At 50.1% G+C, this 5,605-nt stretch overlaps 1 protein-coding gene across 1 annotated transcript in view; it reads left to right on the top strand.

Annotated features, from left to right (window-relative positions):
* The first annotated feature begins 1,515 nt into the window (after window positions 1-1,515).
* LOC125482220 (flocculation protein FLO11-like) overlaps window positions 1,516-5,605 on the top strand; it is a 7,087-nt gene continuing 2,997 nt past the window's right edge. Inside the window, exon 1 of the mRNA XM_048594237.1 lies at window positions 1,516-1,641. The gene's annotated coding sequence lies outside the window, so the exon portion shown is untranslated. The remainder of the gene's footprint in view (window positions 1,642-5,605) is intronic.

Genomic DNA, 5,605 nt, shown 5'->3' on the forward strand with positions numbered 1-5,605 from the left:
TGCAGTTATTTCAGTTTTTATCCAGATTCAGTGAAATGTCTCCCTTTCAACACCCTTGAAGCTCGAGCCAGTTCTTGTTTCTGGTGTTCAAAACCACACATTAGTCCCAGAGGGAGAACTACACTGCCTAACACTCGAGAAGCTCGACACCATACAGTACCCAGCTCGATTGGCACCACATTCACAAGCATCCACTCCCCCCACCCCCGATGCTCGGTAGCAGCAGTGTGTACCATCTACAAGATGCCCTGCAGAAATTCACCAAAGATCCTCAGGCAGCATCTTCCAAACCCATGACCACTTCCATCCAGAAGGACAAGGGGCAGCAGATACACGGGAACACCAGCCCCCTGAAAGTTCCCTCCAAACCACTCCCCATCCCAACTTGGAAAAATATCGCCGTTCCTTCACTGTCCCTGGGTCAAAATCCTGGAATTCCCTCCCTAAGGGGACCGTGTGGCGTGTCCCTACACCAAATGGGGAGGGGGGTGGGGAGCTGCAGCAGTTTAAGAAGGCAGCTTAGCCCCACCTTCTCCAAGGGGGCAATTAGGAACAGGAGTGAAGGAGCTAGGTCCAGTCAATGACACCCACTTCCCATAAGTGAATAAAAAATAAATCCATTTCCTTTACAGGCACGTTTCTCCCAGACCCGTAGTTTATAAGTCACCAATTTAATCAGACTGTCTTGAATGAGCAAACGAGTGAGCTTAGCAGTTACTAAACTCAAAAACAAACATCGATGCCGCACACATACACACACACACATTGAGAGCAAGAGGGGACTTCAAATGTTTAACACCTGCCCCAAAAATACAGATCAGTTTGTGAGCTATTGCTGGAGGGTAGCCAGGGCTGTTATATGGCACAGTGCCAATAGGTGTTGACTTTAGCCACTGGGCAATCGACTGTGAGATTTTTAACTTTCTAGCTGACTGAATTTTTTTTTGTCCTGGTTCTTCTGGAGAGTGGCTAGCTGGCAGCACTGAGAGTGAGAGAGAGTCTTTTTCCCTTTCATTACCTGCAGCACAGGAGTTTTCAAACTGTGACTGCGACAACACGAACCAATGTGCTAGCACATCAGGCCACTAACACGCACACAGACTAGGCAGATGCTGTTGGTATTTAACTCCTAACCTGTCAGCAGGCGATGGATTCCTGCTGAGAGGGGAGTTCCTTATTGGTGTCACTCTATTGTTTTGCCTTTCTGTTTGATGCTTATCTCTCTCTGTACAGGTGTGACAGGGGTCGGTGGTGGGTGGTGGGTGGGGGGAATGGGCTGGCTAAGTCAGGGAGGTTTCTGAGAGATTGACGAGGGAATGGAGGGGCAGACGGGAAAGTGGGGGTGACGATATCGAAAGACCAGCCACGATCTTATTGACTGGTGCCTCAATCTCGAGGGGCAGAATGGCCTCATCCTGCTCTTTTGGCTCTCAGTTATGAGGTGATGAAATATCATCGAGATAAAGATCGTCAATTCATCCACTTCCTGTCGAGAGATTGAGAGAAACAGGAAATGAGCTGATTCAGAGAACTTGGTAAAAATTTGCTCCACCTAAACTCAGTAAAGAGCAGGCTGACTCAGAGGCATCAGGAGCTGTAGGAAATCCAGTGGCATCCCACGATCAGACACTGAGAGCTCTGGTAAGTCAGCTCATTCTCAGACCAGCTCGGCTCCTCACTCAGGACCTGCATCTACAGCTCATCGATTTGTCCATTACCCCAACAGCTAGGACAACCTGGGAGCGTAGGAGGTAGTGCGAGATAGATCGAGAGGCAGAAAGAGAGAGAGAGCAAGAGACAGAAGCAGAGCAAGAGACAGAGACAGAAAGGCAGAGCGAGAGGCAGAGAGAGGGAAAGAGAGAGAGAGAGACAGCGAGAGTGAGAGACAGAGAGAGTCTGAGACAGAAGGAGGCGAAGTGAGACCTAAAGAGGAAGAGTCAGGGAGTTGAGACAAACAGAAACATTGGGAGAGAAAACAAATTAGGCAGATGAAGAGATAGTGAGCCAGAGAGAAAGAGAAAGAAGGAGAGTGCAAAAGACAAAGGATGAGAGGGACTTGGAGATGGAGAGAGAGAGAGACAGAAAGAATGAGAGAAAGGGAGATGGCGAGAGAGAGAGAGAGAGAGCTAGAGGCAGCAAGTGAGTGGGACAGAGGGAGAGACGGAGACGGAGAGACAGAGAGAGAAAGCAAGAGACTGACAGAGAGATGCAAAACATGAGAGAGCCAGAGCTAAATCCCAGGGCAAGAAGACAGAGGCAGAGGGTGAAACCGAGATGGAAGTGAGGGAGATAGAGAAGATAGGGGCAGAGATAAAGAGAGAGTGTGAGAAGGAGAGAGTGACATGAAGGAAAGGATAACAGTGATTTGATAAGAAATGGAGAGAGAGAGAGGGGGAGAAAGAGTGAGAAGCAGAGACAGGCAGAGAAGGAGATTGTATCTTGTTCGGGGTTTTTCCTGAACTCTGGTGGTGTGGAGAAATGGGTCAGTTTGAACTTGAAGACACTTTGTTTGAGAATTGCATCTTTGAGTTACTAGGAGAGCCTGGAGGTGAAGGGGGAGACTGGGGACGGGGTCTCTGGGGAAGCTGGAGGATGCTGACAATGTTAGTCAAGCATTCATATCTGCATCATCTTGTAGCCTCAATAACTCCAGCCCCACCCTGTCAATGAGAACTGTCACCTCTGATAGGGCAGAGAGGTTTGACAGGGACAGGGATGGAGAGAGAGGGGTGGGGCCATGGAGAGACGGGAGTGGTGGGGGAGAGAGAGACAGAGAGTTAGAGAGAGAGAGACTGGGTCAGGGGATGAAGACTGGGATGTGGGAAGTGAGAGAGAGACTGGATTGGGGGAGAGAGACTGGACTGGGGGAGAGAAGCTGGGATCTGTGGGGAGAGACTGGGATCTTCGGAGAGAGACTGGATTGCAGGAGAGAGACTGGGGTGGGGGAGAGAAACTGGGATCTGTGCAGAGAGACTGGATTATGGGAGAGAGACTTGGAATGGGGAGAAAGACTAGGATGGGGGGAGAGACTGGATTGGGGGAGAGAGACTGGATTGGGGAAGAGAGACTGGCTTGGGGGAGAGAGACTGGGATAGGGGGGGGAGACTGGACTGGGGGAGAGAGAGTGGACTAGAGGAGAGAGACTGGGATCTAGGGAGAGAGACATTTGGAGGGTTGGCTAAAAGGAACAGAACAGGGCCATTCAGCCTCTCTAATCCATTCTGCTGTTTATGAGATCATTGTTGATTTGTACTGTACCATGTGGGAAATTGCCCAGTTGGGTCCTGTTCACAAAAAGGCTCGGCAAATCTAAGCCAGCAAATTACTGGCCCATCACTTGGATCCTCCCAGCTTCGCTTCAGGTTACTTTGTCTTTCCTCTGACCTCCTGCCTCCCTGAACTTCTCTCTTTCTCTCTCTCTGATCTTGTAGAATCTCTTCACAGAATGCTGCCATCTCAGTTCAGTCCCCTCCCAACTCTTAAACTCGAGCCTGAGTCATAGAGTCGTACAGCACGATGGTAACAGACCCTTCGGCCCATCCAGTCCATGCCGACCATTACCCCAAACTAAACTAGTCCCACCTGCCTGCTCCTGTCCCTTATCCCTTCAAACATTTCCTATTCCTGTACTGACCCAAATGTCTTTTAAACGTTGTAACTGTACCCACACCCACCACTTCCTCAGGAAGTTCATTCCACACGCGAACCACCCTCTGTGTGAAAAAATTGCCCCTCATTTCTTTTTTTAAAATCTTTCTCCTCCCACCTTAAAAATGTGCACCCTGGTCTTGAAATCCCATGTCCTAGGGAAAAGACACCCACCATAAACCAATAGCCATACACCTCATGATTTTATAGACTTCTATAAAGTCGCCTCTCAATTTCCTATGCTCCATGCAAAAAGTCCCAGCCTTTCTTTATCACTCAAACCTTCCATACCCGGCAACATCCTGGTAAATCTCTTCTGAACCCTCTCCAACTTAATATCCAATAACAGGGCGACCAGAACTGGGACACAGTTGCTCCAGAAGGAGCCTCACCAACGTCCCTGTACAACCTCAATGTGACGTCCCAACTCCTATACTCAAATCTCTGAGCAATGAAAGAAAGCGTACTAAACACCTTCTTAATCCCCCTGTGACGCAGTGACGCAGGCTTCAAATAATTATGTACCTGAACCCCTAGGTCCCTCAGTCCTTGTGGGTTAAGCCCTTCAATTCCCTCTGGGGACTCTGCTCTCCCCCCTCAGACTGAGCCCAGTGACTCCCAATGAGGCTCGAAGCTCTCTCCCCAAGCCCATTGCACCCCGGGCTAACACCCATGCAGTCTTTTCTCCTCTGTCGAGCTGTTAAGGGACTCTGTAGTTGAGTCCGTCTGCTCTGTTGCAGCTCTCACAGTTTCTGCGCTGTGTCGAGCTATGGCTGGCACTCACTGAGTCTGTGCCAGCCCCTGCCCTCTCACCTCCACATCCGCCTCAGCCGAGGCAAGTTGGGGTGGGCTGGGTTGGGGTGGAGGGTGGTGGTTGTTGTGGGGCGGGGGGAGGTGGAGGCGGGGTTGCTGGTGAGAAAGGAGGCTGGATGCAGACCATTAAGTTCCTGTTGACCCACAGCAGAAGTAACTGAGTTAGACTGCAAAACCCCCTGTTTGTTCCTCCATGGCTTTGTAGATTCCTTCTCCGCTGATCATTCTCCAGTTTAAGGTCGGATTAGACTTGATGACCATCATGGACGCGATGTGCTGAAGGGCCTGTCTTTCTCTCTCTGTGTGTGCTGTAAAAATTCTATAACTAACTTCCATGTTAATGCCATGTGGCTCCCCCTCACCCTCTCAGGACATGGGGATGGTGACAGAACATATTCCTGCAATCTCTCCTTTCTACAACCCACCCTCACTCTGTGTCCCTCCGGTTCCCTCCATTCAGTGGGGACACTTTCTCTCTCTGTCTACTGCCCCTCCCTCCCTCCCACATCGTTGTCTGTCTTCACCGACCAGGATCCCCACCCCACCCCGCCCCACACACACACACACACACACACACACACACACATACATACACACACACACACCACCCCCCACCAACCTCCCACCCACGGGTTGGCACTGTGTTCAAACAGGGAACAACCTCGGTGAAGTGTATCAGAGCAGCCTTGCACTGGATGGGTTACACTGTACACACAGTCCACCTCACTACTCTTAAACACTTGGTAATAAAACGCAGCCTTAAAATTGATCAGAATTGTGTGAAATATTTTTGACACATAAAACAGAGCCCAAGAGCCACCTTGAAAAGTTTCACTAGGATGCTCCCCGCTCTTTTGTCTTCCTCTCGTTTTCTCTCTCTTTCCCTCTCTCTCTCTCCCCTCTCACTTTCCCTCTGTTCCATTCCCTTTGTCTTTCTTCTCTCTCCTTGCCCTCTCCCTCTCCTCTTCCTTCTGTCTCTCCTCTCTCACTCTCCCTCTGTCCCTTTTCCTTTGTCTCTGTCCTCTCTCTCCCCCTCTCTCTCTCTCTCCCTTTCTCTCCCTCTCTCTCCTCCTCTCTCTCCCTCTCCCTATAACAAGAATTAGTGGAAAGACAGGATGTGAGAGGGATGCAGTTTACAGAGAGA

The sequence above is a fragment of the Rhincodon typus genome, unplaced genomic scaffold (genome assembly GCF_021869965.1).
Source record: "Rhincodon typus isolate 14 unplaced genomic scaffold, sRhiTyp1.1 hic_rhity00007245, whole genome shotgun sequence".
Classification (NCBI taxonomy): Eukaryota; Metazoa; Chordata; class Chondrichthyes; order Orectolobiformes; family Rhincodontidae; genus Rhincodon; species Rhincodon typus.